This window comes from Pleuronectes platessa, chromosome 5 (genome assembly GCF_947347685.1).
Source record: "Pleuronectes platessa chromosome 5, fPlePla1.1, whole genome shotgun sequence".
Taxonomy (NCBI): Eukaryota; Metazoa; Chordata; class Actinopteri; order Pleuronectiformes; family Pleuronectidae; genus Pleuronectes; species Pleuronectes platessa.
In genome coordinates this window covers 2,950,092-2,963,850 of record NC_070630.1, presented here as the reverse complement: position 1 = coordinate 2,963,850, position 13,759 = coordinate 2,950,092, and positions in this window count along the sequence as shown.

Genomic DNA, 13,759 nt, shown 5'->3' with positions numbered 1-13,759 from the left:
TCCTTCATATTCTACTTTTCCTTCAAGCGTAATAAGGTTTGTGAAAAAAACCTAAAGTTCTTAAATGAAATATTGACTCGTGACCTGTTTAAGATGTTAAATGTTAATCATCCAGAATTTTTAACATGACGTGACAGAAGTGATTCTGTGAACTCGATTCAAAACGACATCAGTAAATCATAAGAAAACAGGATGATGATGATGATGATGATGATGATGGTTGATCCAGATCCTTTCACATCGGTGACACACAGTTCAGGGGCGTGTGCGTGCGTGTGTGCATGTTGGGTGTGTGTGTGTGGGGGGGCTGCGAATGAGATGTCGTGGAGCTGTGACATGTCTCAGCAGGGCGCCCCCCCCCCCCCCATCACCATCCATCACCATCCATCCTACAAGTTCCGCAGCATCCACCTCTCGAGCTCCACACGGTGGTGCACGTTGTGTTGTTGTTTGCCAGCTCACTACAATACACAAAGTGCGTGAGTGTGTGCGTGCGTGTGGACTCCATTGTTGTCAACACCTTTTCCAGTATAAACACTGACCAGTGGACCTCATGGGGACCAGTGGACCTCATGGGGACCAGAATCCAGTCCTAATGAGGCTAAACGTCTCTATGTCTCCTGGTTGAGGTTGATCCAGATGAGAGTTGTGTTTGTAGGTTGTGTGTCTATAGAATGAAGTTGTCATCATAAAGTTCGGAGTAAAGGTCTTTGTCCACAACGCTGGAGGTCAAAGTCCTGATAAGGAAAACATGTGTGTGCTTGGTCCTGGTCTGTTGTTGGGACCTGATCCGTTTTACACGTTCACATTATGGGGACATGTCCTCTTTATGGGGACAATAAACAAATCCCCATTAAAAATGATTATGTTTGAAGGTGAAGACATGTTCAGGTTCAGGTTTGGATAAGTTGATACGTTTCCAGGTAATCAATGTAAGTCAAGGAGACACAATTGTGTGTGTGTGTGTTTGTGTGTGTGTGTGTGTGTGTGTGTGTGTGTGTGTGTGTGTGTGTGTGTTTATCACCTCCTCCTCTATAAACACTGCTCTTGTGAGGACCAGGTCACCTGCTGTTAAACCCTATGAGACACAGTTAAATATGATTGATTGATTATTGACCTCATGGGGACAGAGCTCCGTCCTAATGAGGCTTCACATCATCTCTGAGCTCCTGGTTATGGTGAGAGATAAGGTGTGTGTGTGTCTTGGTGTGTGTGTTTGTTTTAGTGTGTGTGTGTGTGTGTTTGCTTCACACACACTCACCAACACTCTCCTCTTGTTCTTTCACCTCATCTGTCAGTCTTGCTTCCTCCTTTTTCTCCCATGTCCTTTGCTTTTGGCAGGAGTGTCTGTCCACACCCTGTCTCTCTCTTTCTCTCCTCCTGTCTCCTCTGCCTCTCTCCTCCCATCCCTCCTTGTCTCCCCCCCCCCCCCCCTCTCTCTCTCTCTCCCTGTGCAGTTTGCGAGCGCGGCTGCAGGCAGGGCTGAGTCTGTCACTGGGACTCACTAATGAGCCTTCAGCTCTGTCTCCCCATGTGGAGGAATGTTTGCACTGGAGAGCGAGTGAGCCGGCGAAGGAGGGGAGAGAGAGAGAGCAAGAGAGAGAGAGCGAGAGGGAGAGAGAGAGAGAGCAAGAGAGCGAGAGGTAGCGAGCAAGAGGGAGAGAGAGGGAGTGAGTGATCAGCCGAGGAGGGAGAGCGAGAGAGGAGCCGTCGTACCTGCTGCTCTCGCTGCTCAAATATCAAACCAGGGATTTGTGGGAACCGATGCTGCTGCTCTGGGACCAGCCCAAACTGTGGAGGCAGCCCGTCTCAGTGGTGCGTGGACAGGCAGTCTGCTGCTGGAGGCTGCGTCTGAGCGTCTGATGGAGGAGGAGGTCACCGAGCCCGATCCCCAGGCGCTGGAGCACGCCGCTCCTCCACCGGGGACGCACTCGGAGGTGAACGGGGACCTGCCGGGGAACCCGTGCCTGAGGGACGGGTCGGAGGACGTGATGGAGAGTCCGGTGAGGGAGCCTGTGGTGCTGCAGTATCCTGCCCAGTACACCCCCGGCCAGCAGTGTGGGTAAGAACCAGCCGGAGAGGGGGTGTGCAGCTGCAGGGAGGACGGGGACACTCCTGTGGGACAGTTTGGTGGATGTTTGACTCCCGGTCAGCAGTGATGGGTTGATGAATTACCTTAACCTTTAATATCAGAGACAGGCGCCTCAGGCTTGAGTCTCGTTGAAGCTCGGTGAAGATCTCAGCTCGTTCTTCACAGCAGAGCGACAGACGAGCAGCCGCTGGTCAGGAACACGTCTCCATGATGACCTGCTCTGTCTTTTTAGCATATTTGCTTATTTGTGTGTTTGCTGCTGCAGCCTGCACGACTATGAAACGTGCACAGACTCATCAGTGGTGTGAGATTGGTGATACAACTGACATGTGATCAGAATACGTCGCCTCTGCTCCGATGTAAAGTTCACAGATTCAACAGGAACCTGTCGTTCCCTCACGTGTGTGTGTGTGTGTGTGTGTGTGTGTGTGTGTGTGTGTGTGTGTGTGTGTGTGTGTGTGTGTGTTGTGTGTGTGTGTGTGTGTGTGTGTGTGTGTGTGTATCACCTGCTCCCTGTTGTTGAGTTTCCTTCTGGACGTTCTGGAGGAAACCGGTGAAAAGTTGCTGCTGCAGCCTCTTTCGGTTTGAGTGGAAACTTTTTAATTAACTTTGTAATGTGAGCGCTCGTCCCTCTGTGACGCTGTCTCCAGGTCTCTGTGACGAGGATGTGATCAGACCCCCCCCCCCCCCCCCGTGGTCTACTGATAACTTTATTTTACCTGGTCTATATTTTAGATTCTGTCGTTGCCGGTACACAATGTTCTGTTTGTGCCCCCCCCCCCCCCCTCGGCCTGGTGCTATTGGCCGTTGTGCTGCGGGGTCTGATGTGAGACATCACCATCTGGCCTCCTTGTCATGCAGAAAGCTTTGAATGAATATGAGCTCTTTTCATCGAGCTCTCTTCAAAGAGGCCGGACTCAGAGCCGAGGGCTGGTTCCGTGTTTTGGTGACGGTCCTTATTTCTTGAAAGGTCGAGAGGTTTGGAACTAGGTCATTAAAGACACAGAGGTTTGAACTCAAAGTTCTGACTGACATGTTGTCATATCACAAAGTTTCAGCTCAGAGACGATCAGGTGACTCAACGTACGTGAATAGAATTGGTGGAAATGTTGGATGTAGAATTATTATTCTTTCACATTTGGAGAATTGGTCTTTGATATTTTCTTTTTCTGAAGAATTTACAGACGCTCAGGACAAAAAAACGTTTACAGGATATTTGAATCCAATTGAATTTTAAAACGATCTCAATGCACTTCATCATTTTATAAAGACGTTTTATAGAGAAGCACAACAGCTGCCACAACAAGATATTTGAATTCAAATGATCAATAACTTATTCAACAGAAATCAAACAAAACAACAATGACTTGCTGATTTATAGTTCTCACATGTTGACGATAAGCTATGTGAGTATATTATTTTGAATAAAAATGAACATTACGAATTGAAAAACCGATTCTTTTAACCTCCAAGTTAGTTTTTCGTCCGTTTTGTGGTTTCAGAATCGTCAAAAATATTAGTTCTTGACTCACAAAATTCTTGTGATCGTCGCCTCAGATCGATTCAGAAAGTTGTCGACAGTATTTGTACACGAGTTTTTGTTGTCATCACTTATAAAACAATTAATGCAATTTTAAAATCGGCTCTAAATAGTTGCTTCTAATGTGAATTAGTCACATGTTACTTTTGTCACTTGCAAAGCAGGTTGCTCATCTTTCACAAGCAGCCAACACTTAATGTGTTTATATGATTTATATATAGTATCTATATGATCTTTGCTCTGTTATTATGTCAACATTGAAAAGTGGCGTCTGTGTGGTTTAAACACCTTAAACACACAAACTCAACACATTTTGTTTCCCGCGTCCACACAACAACATCACAACTCCGAGGAGAACGTGAATCCAGAGTTATTCATTTGATGAAAACAATCCGATATATTAAGATAACTGATATTTAGCTCTGTGCTCTGTGTGTTGCGTTCAGGTGCGTCACCGATGTCCAGTTCTTTGCAGCGTTTTAATGTCAACATGGCGTCTTCCTGCTCCTTCCTTCAGGGTCAAAGTGTTTTGATTAGTCATCTTTGTCTCATCCTTGTAGTGTCACCGTGTGCACAGTGTTTCCCGTGCACACACGTTGAGTGGAGGTTTATTTATGTCTCAGCTGTAATTGGGTTCAGCTCGGCTGTGACCCGGTCTTAACAACACTGTGAAGACTTTAAAGCTCGATAATGATGCAGTAATAGTTTGTGTCGCACCGAGCTGCTACAGTGGAAGTACACTCTGAATTTATGCTTCCAGTGGTTTTTACTTTCTGAAGAATCTTCCTCCCTGTGACTGATCATCATCATTAAAGCAGCAGCCGACCCACGAGCTTCATTCTACTGCTTTAATCACCGTGATCCATCAGAGAGCCGAGAGATGAGCGGCTGCTCTGAGACGCAGGATCCGTCAAAGTGTTCAGACCAATCAGATCGTTTCGTTCAGGTTAACGAGGCTGCTGGTTGTTTGTGTGCAGAACTTTCTTCTTTGAACCGTCTCATGTTCACAAGTCCTCATCTCCCCGGCGGGGGGGCTGTGTAAAGTGCTTCACAGGGAAATGCAGGAGAATTGAAAGGTTTCAAAGTCTGAGAGCAAACGTTTTTCTGTTTTGTGTAAGAGGTGTGAGGTGTAGAGCTGCTCAAACTAGATCTGCGCTCGGTGGAGTCGCCTTTAATTCAATCCAGCTGCAGCAAAACTGCACAGACTTGAATATATATATATATATATATATATATATATATAAAAATCCCCTGAATATATTTGATTGTTTTCATCAAGACCCATTAATTATTCCCTTGGAAATCAGGGAAATTTTCAAAGAACACACGTCTTTTTTAGTGATTACGTCAGCAACTCGATAATTTTCAGACTTTCTGAATTCTTCCGACTTTAGGTGGCGTTCATGTGAATTTTCCCAATTCTGATCGAATATTTCAGAGTAGTTCGACACAACATGAAAGCACAATAACTCCTTGGGAAGCCCATACATCTCATAACCACATGCACATAGCCTCCTTGGCAGGGTTAATTAATCTGTGTTGTAGCCAATACCCGGGACAATGGGCATCAATAATTTCTATACAATTCAAAATAAAATCTTCAAGTTGCTAATTTGTTCACATCTAAGAGCCATAAAGCAGCGAGTCATTGTTCATTCGACAGGAAACACAAAATGTAAATATGCTGCACTTCCCCTACAAGCTGCCAGATGTTCATTTTCCAGATCTGCACCAAATGTAAGTCCCCTGAGTTCTGAACCTCCAGAAAAACCAACAAACCACGTTCCAGATTCCTGACCTGTATCTGTGGCCACGTGTTTCTCAGACATCAAACTTAACCTTCACTTCCAGTCACCAGAAAACAAATGTACTGGTTTTATCGTGGTCTGGGAAATACATCTGGATTTACCAGTAAAGCTCCTCCGACGTCAGAGTGAGTTAAAGCTTCTCGTGTCCAATCAGAGCGAGTGCAGCCGTCATCACTCGAGAGTCTGAGCCAAACGCCGAGTCCCAGTGAGACCATTTGGGAACCAGCATCAGCTAATGGGCTCGAGCGTCGTGTAGAATGTGAGTTACTGGTCCATAAAACACGGACATGTTTCATCTGAACACGTTCATGTGTGATCGTACACGTTGTTAAACTGTTGATGTCTCAGATCAGCAGCCGCTCGTCTCCCTGTTGTGAGGCAGTTACACATTTCACTCCACTGAAGTTGAAGAGGAGTCAAAAGCAATATTTGATGATAATTCACGGGCTGAAAAAAGAATCGTAGATTTAAAAAATAAGTAATTTTACGGAAATAAAGTCATAATTTTTGTCAACGTGTCATTTTAGAGCAGGAACATCAGACGATCATTCTGTTATAGAATCAGGAATCTTTTTCTTTATTATCTTAAAATTAGAACTTTATTCTCATATTAAGATGAGTTGCTTCTCCATTAAAACTGATTGATTAAATCAATCCAAATTTGATTCGTATAGCCCATATTCACAAATAACAATTTGTCTCACAGTTTTTTTTATATAATAAATATTAATTCATGATCCTTATTCTCTGTCGTAGCCTGTAAGTGAGGATTGGTTATTTTCCTGGTTTCAAAGCAGCTTAGGTTTTAAAAACACTCACTACAGAGAGATCCTGACCGAGGAAGGTCGGTGGTTCGATTCCTCTGACATCTACCTGATAGTGTACGAATGCTGTGTGATACAAAAAGGGATTTATGTCTTTCTGGACTCTGAGATTATGTATTCACCATTTCATAATTTATAGACTAACAACTGAAACGCAATGCATCAAATAATAAATCGGCATTGACGTGTAAGAAGAAAAACAAAGTCTGTACGTGTTGGTAAAGATTTGTAGATTCAGGATTTGTCTCGGCCGCCTGCCCAGTAAAACACTGAGTTACTGGTTCTATCTCCATTTAACCAGCCAGTCAATCTGAGCATTAAATCCCATAATCCTCTGCTCTTTTTTCTCTTCAGCTGATACATGGCTGTTTGATGAGGGGGGGGGGGGGGTCACCTCCTGATTTAAGTGATTACTGTCCTGCTCCTCAGGGTCTCAGCTGCTCAGGATCAATCTCCTCCAGGGTCCTGATGCAGCTCTGTTCTCCTCCCGCTCCAGGGCTGTGATCATGATCAGCCTGTTTACTGGAAGACTTCAGAAGAATCAAAGTGACCTTCTCACTCTCTGATGATCGTTTATTTGCTCATGTTTATGCTATTTTTAGTTTTTAAGCGATGGTGTTAATCCGCCATAAACTCCTGAGCGAGCAAACAGCCGAGGAGCCGTGTTCTACGATGAACTCAATTAGTAGACGGGTGTCAAATTCAACCCCAGGGTTACAGCTCAGGCCGAGAGGAAGACATGGGGGGGGGGGGGAAGTGAGTGGGAGAATAATAAGATGAGATAATAGAAAGTAGAAAAATCATACCAGTGGCTGGAAGAGGCTGCACAGAACCAGTAGAGACAGGGGTCCACCGCACCAGCAGGACCTCAGATAGAGGCTGTGCAGAGACAACCTGAGACAGTCCAGCTCAGGACAGCAGGGGGTGAGATCCAGGAACATGGGCCGAGGGGGCTGGACACCTCCAGGCGGGTGGGATCCTGTGGGGCTTCCAGATCCAGACGGACAAACTGCTGATCTCTGACCAGCTGGATCAGCAGAAGGTGACAATTCTGATTGATGTGGACCACGAGGTGGCAGCTGATGATGGATCCTAATGGTGGCAGTGGACAAGGACTGTGGACCATAGTGGATCCACTCTTGATGGTGGATCATGTCGTTACTGGCTCCTGACCATAGACCTGATTGCAGCAGGACAGCTTGATATATAGTGTTTCTCCTCAGGTTCTTGACCATTGCTGACAATAATCCATCAATTCATTGACCTTCAGTTATCCTTCAAGATGTTTACCCTCATCAATGCTGCTAAAACCTTTATCCTGATGATGTTCTCCTCTACACTTGACATCTATTACACTTCTGTCCGTCCTGGGAGAGGGATCCTCACATGTGTCTCTCTGAGGTTTCTACGTATTTGTACCTGTTAAAAGGGTTTTAGTAGTTTTTCCTGACTCCTGTTGAGGGTTAAGGACAGAGGATGTCTCACCATGTTGAAGCCCTATGAGATAAATTGTGATTTGTGATTATGGGCTATACAAATACAATTTGATTGATTGATGAGGATCCCGAGCGACAAGAACATTGAGATGGAGGCGTGGAAAATACCACAGACTGCAAGAGGAGCTGGAGAAAGCAAATCGTTTCTAGATTCATTCAGTAACATAAACGTTTTCCTATCAGTAAAACGTTCCCACTGATACAGACGTGGCTGTGAAAGACTCATAACCACAGATTCTTATCGGCCTCCTGATAAATCAGTGGAGCTCTACTTCAGAGCTGCATCACTTCATCACGACTCCTCCTCCTCTGTGGGAGAAACTCTTAATCCTCTCAAAGGTCCCTGCTCACTTTCTTCTTCTCCTGAGGTTTTCATCTTTAGCAGGATTTGTTAAAGACTAAGATCTTAATCATGAGGAGAAATTATTATTTACTCATAATTTCCTCACCAGGAGAAACTAGAAAGCTTTGTTAATAAGACGTCTCAGCACATGAGCTCACTTCTCATCTCCTGTGATGATGAACATGATGTCCTTGAGATGCTGTCGTACAAAATCATCTCATCTCACCCGTTCCAACCCTCTAACATTCAGTTGTTGATAAAAAACTCAAAAGGTTTAATTTGTCCAGTTTGGGCTTCTGTAAAAAACATGGCGGCCTCCGTAGAGAGGATCCTCTCCCGATGTAAATATAAACTATTTCAATACAAAGGCTCATTCTAGGGTTAAAAAACAAACAATTTGTACAATTTAGATTAAAAACAAACTTGTGACATCATCACTAGAGTTATTTTATATTCGATTTAAATCCTTTCACCTAAATCTTGGACCTTTAATGAGTCGAGCTTCCTGTGACTCGTCTCTTTTAGTTTCCTCTGAACAGAACGTGTCAGGACTTTTAATTGTGGACGTTCAGGGATGCGGAGGATGTTTCATTTGCCAAAGGTTATAAAAGAAGATTCGATGTTCGAGGGACTTTAAACATCGATGAGGATTCTAATTCTCTAATCTCCTCTTTAAAGATATATGAGAGTAACTTCAATCAATGGGACTAAAGGTGCTTGAGGAGGAGGAGGAGGCTGTAGAACTGAAAGAAAAACAAGAAGGTGACAAAAGGAAACATAAAAGTAACAAATATAAACTTTTGTGAATTATAAAATAAAACCAATTCTGGAAAAGTCTGTTTTGAGAGTTCGTTCAAAAGATAAAGTTTGACCCTCGGGCTTCAATTAATAGAAGAATAGATCGAACACCTTATAAGTTGGGTTTTGATATTAATATATTAATAGAGCTGAGCAGCTCTCTACTAAAACACTGATTAGCTGTCGACCAATCAATTTATTCATCAATGCTCCGACTGCAGCAGCTGTTTTTCTCTCACTCACCGTGTTTCATGGAAAATGTTTTATTACTCCTCACCTCCGAGTCCAGATGAAGAGAACATCAGTCGAATCAAACATGAGATTAAAAGAGATTAATGGTTTGTCTAAAAAAGCAATGATGCTCCTGACAGAAGCTGGAACTCATCTGTCAGACGTAGAAAATGGAAAACACACACTCGATGGGACGTAACGCACAAAAGTACGTGTGTTCACTCTGTCCCTGCTTGATGAAGAGACACCTGCGTCAAACGGTCGAGAACCCACGACCTTCCTCCTGTGACGATGACAGGGAAAGAGCCGAAGGGAAGGACGTTTGTAATATTCCTACTGACAGCAGAGAGATGACTGAATAATTGATGAATCAGGAAGTGAGAGCTTCGGGCGCAGGCTCGGACATTTTGATGTGCACGCTTATTAAACTGACAAGAAAGATGCGAGGGAGCGGGTTTCAGTTTGAGAGTCAGCAGACGACTCGCAGGGTCCAAACTTCCAAAGATATGTGTTTTATCAATTACTCTAACGTCATTTATTTTATTTATAATTAGATTTATGCCCTGGATCTATATTTAGGTGGCTGGTGTTTTTGGTGCAGATCCAAATACCAATCTGGATGTAGTGAATTTAAAGTAGGTTTCATAAGAGGACTGCAAACTTCTTTAAGATGATTTCTCAAATGTTTCTTCAGGAGGGAACCGACTTCTCAGGCTCGACACCAGTTTATTCGTGGTCTAAAAATAATTGTATTAATGTTCGTGGAAACTTGGCTGAGGACACGACTGCAGATTTGACTCAAGAACCCAAAGAACCGAACCTCATCAATCTTTATGTTTAAATCCCTCTTCAGTCTCACAAGTTGCCTCCTGACAGAAAAGCTTTTTTAAACTTTAGGATCTGACTCTGCAGAAACGTGTGAAGTTCAGCCGATGAAGACACAAACTCACCGATCCGGCTGCTGCTTCACAGAACTTCTGTGTTTTTGAATTCTGTCTCCTCAAGGTGCTCGTCGAGGAGAAATCCAATTAGAGAGGAAGTCGTCCTCCATGTGCTCTTATTCCCTCCTGCGCCCTCGGGCTTCGATTTATTGAATAATTGATTGCTTCAGTCACATTTGCACAAACAGTCACGTGCACACAAACACACTCACACACACACACACACACACACACACACACACACATTTCCTACATCTACCTCTTCTCACCCGAGTCTCCCTCACTGTGTGACTTCCCATTTAGAGAATGAGTTCTGCTTAGTTTATAGATCTCGTTCACGCTTTGATTTGTTTTCTCTCCAGCTCATATCACAGATGAACCGGCTCCCTGCAGCCGATTAAGGTTTTTCACAATTCATGTTGCTTTTTATTTGTCTTCGGAGGATTCGTGCTCCTCACAGGTCGTTTCTCATAACTGGGATATTTGATTAGTGGCTCGTTTGAATGTCTGATCACATTAATTAGACACATAAACAGTTTGTGGAGCTTTTCATTGGCTTGTCTTGTGCTTGTTCAAATCTACTGAGCTGATTTAATGATATTTCGTGAAGAGGGTGTAACTTCTTTGTTTTCCAAATTTTCCTCGATTTATAGAACAATTAATGGATTTTGATGAATAAATGTTTTGATATTTAATGTGTATATGTTGTATTGTTTTTTTAGCGGAATTATGCAAAAAACACCAAACCGATTTGCTTTGAATAGATAGATTTATCGATACTTTATTAATCCCGTGGGAAATTTCGGTCGTACAGTAACTTATAAACTTATACACTTAACCGACATACATTCATAAAACACATATACATAGGTAGAACATTGCAGATAGAGGTACATGAATGGGTCTGACCCTATGGTGCAGAATGCAATGATGTGATTGTGTCAGTGTCTAGTATGAAAGTGTTCTTGTGCTGCTGGAGTGGATAGTACAAGAAGATATATATATAAATATAAAAACAGCTAAATATGTATATATAAATATATAAGAATATGTAAATGGTGAAAGGTAAAAGTCTGTGAATGGGGCTAGTATAGCCAGTAAAGGGATGGACAGTTGGTATATGATGAGATGAGAAGAGTTGTGTCAGAGTGGGATGTGACCCAAAAGAAGAAACCATTGGCTTCTGAAACACAATTGTATAAAGTGTTGGATCCAGAAATTCATCTCTTACATTCTCTCACCACCTCCTTGCTCCTCATTGTGTCCAGAATTAATTGCACCTGAACCCCCCCCCCCCCCCCCCCGTGAGTGAGACCTCCCTCCCTGTCCGACCTCTAAATGTGTCCTCCCTCTGCGCCTCAGGGAGAAGATGCCGTTCCACCACGTGACGGCCGGGCTGCTCTACAAGGGGAACTACCTGAGCCGCTCTCTGTCGGAGAGCGACAGCGACGTGATGGCCAGCATCTCCGTGGAGGAGCTCGATGGTGAGACTCCCAGTTACATGTGATTTACCTGCTTCCTGCTTTTCCACCTCCACAACCACTGCCAGCGTTTTACTACTATGACTATGAGCAGGTGATATTTAGTTTTATGTTTTTACTTAGAGAAAATACAGTTGAATCATTTATTTATCCAACACGATGTCTTTGTTCTGATCAAAACCCAAAGCCCCTCTAATCTGTTCTGATCCGGTTTCAGGTGATTTATGTTCAGGCTCACATTAACGTTCACTCTCGGGTTCTTACTCCTGGAACATGGAGCCGCATACAGATGGTTCTCCGCTCGTTGCAGCTGCTGCATGAAGAACGCCTGCTTTGAGCTTGTTTTCAGAGCTGTGAACCCGAATGGAGCTTTGCTTTGAGGAAACATTAAAGCAGCACCATGTTGCTTTGAATGAGCGAGAGCGCCCTCTGCAGCCACACAGGGGGATTTATCCAGTTGAGGTCACTGGATATTACCCATGATCCTCTGCTTCCCTGACCCAGACGGGCTGCGGCTGTAACAACAGCCACCAAACTCTGTTTTAGGATTCTTTACGTTTAAAGGTTTCCTGCTGAATATTGGAGATAAACTCTGGTTCTTAATAACGTCTGAATCTTTTTAACGGATCCACAGTTCAGCTTCACTCTTCAACTTGCTGCAGCTGATCATTACAAACCAGTGAAGAGCTGAACGGGCTCATTAACGTCGCTCAGTCTTGATTTGAGAGCTGGACTCAGAGCCACTTCAATCAGATCTAACAGCACGAAGGCCCGAAGCCCCCCCCCCCCCCCCCCCCCCCCCCCCCGCGTGACGCAGGTCTAAGATCTGCTGTGCCACAGGAAGCAGCTGTTTCATTCGCCCCCCCGTCGCTCTCACAGGTTGAAAGTGAACAGAAGTGAAATCTCAGACCAGGTTAAACACATGAGGCTGTGAATGAAAGTGTTGCTTCTTCTGATATTCAGGTGATGTGTCTGAGGCCCGGGAGGTTTTAGGCTTTAAGGAAAGATGCTGAAATCGCCTCCTGCTGATCCGAGCCAACACACCCGGTGATAGATTCCTCTATACAGAGCTGATCTCACCTGGAGCCCGGGTCGCTCTGCAGGCTCCTCTGTCCTCTCTACAGAGCTGATCTCACCTGGAGCCCGGGTCGCTCTACGGAGCTGATCTCACCTGGAGCCCGGGTCGCTCTGCAGGCTCCTCTGTCCTCTCTACAGAGCTGATCTCACCTGAAACCCGGTCGCTCTGCAGGCTCCTCTGTCCTCTCTACAGAGCTGATCTCACCTGGAGCCCGGGTCGCTCTGCAGGCTCCTCTGTCCTCTCTACGGAGCTGATCTCACCTGGAGCACGGGTCGCTCTGCAGGCTCCTCTGTCCTCTCTACAGAGCTGATCTCACCTGAAACCCGGTCGCTCTGCAGGCTCCTCTGTCCTCTCTACAGAGCTGATCTCACCTGAAACCCGGTCGCTCTGCAGGCTCCTCTGTCCTCTCTACGGAGCTGATCTCACATTGAGCCCGGGTCGCTCTGCAGGCTCCTCTGTCCGACTCCTGGCTCCGGTTATCAACCCTCTCTGTTCTGGAGTCTGTCAGAGAGGAATCATCGGAGCCGCTCCAACACAAACCTGATCGATAACCGTCGGCCGCCTCACGAACAAACAAACAGCCTCCCGCAGGCACAACGCCAGAAATATGAATCCATTGATGCAACATTAAGCTGCCGCCTGGGAAATTGGCTGCACGATGATAACTGCATATACGCTCTGTCGGGGGGGGGGAATATGCATGGAGTTATTAGCAGAGGGTGCTTTTCTCATTCCTGTTTCACGAGTACGTGTTGTTTGGTGAATATGAAATAGTTTGGTGGTTCCAGGCTGAGGTCGAATCAACACTGAGACACAAAATGCAGATGTTTCTTCTACAGGAGGAAAAGCTCAGGGTGTTGGTGACGACCATGAGACAGAAGCTAAATGGAATTCAGCCATTGTTCATTTTATCATTTACCTTTGCTTTTTCCTGCTGTGACCTGTCTGCAGTGAAAAAGGTTTATTATGTTATCGTGTCTTTATATCATTTCAGTATAGATGCAGGTTTTCATTCAGAATTGTAAATTCGCAAAAATCTAAACAATGAAACTCCATTTTAACCATTCACTTCTGTTTAAGTGACAAAATAATTATTTTTTAGAGCAAAATACAACTGAGTACAAAAA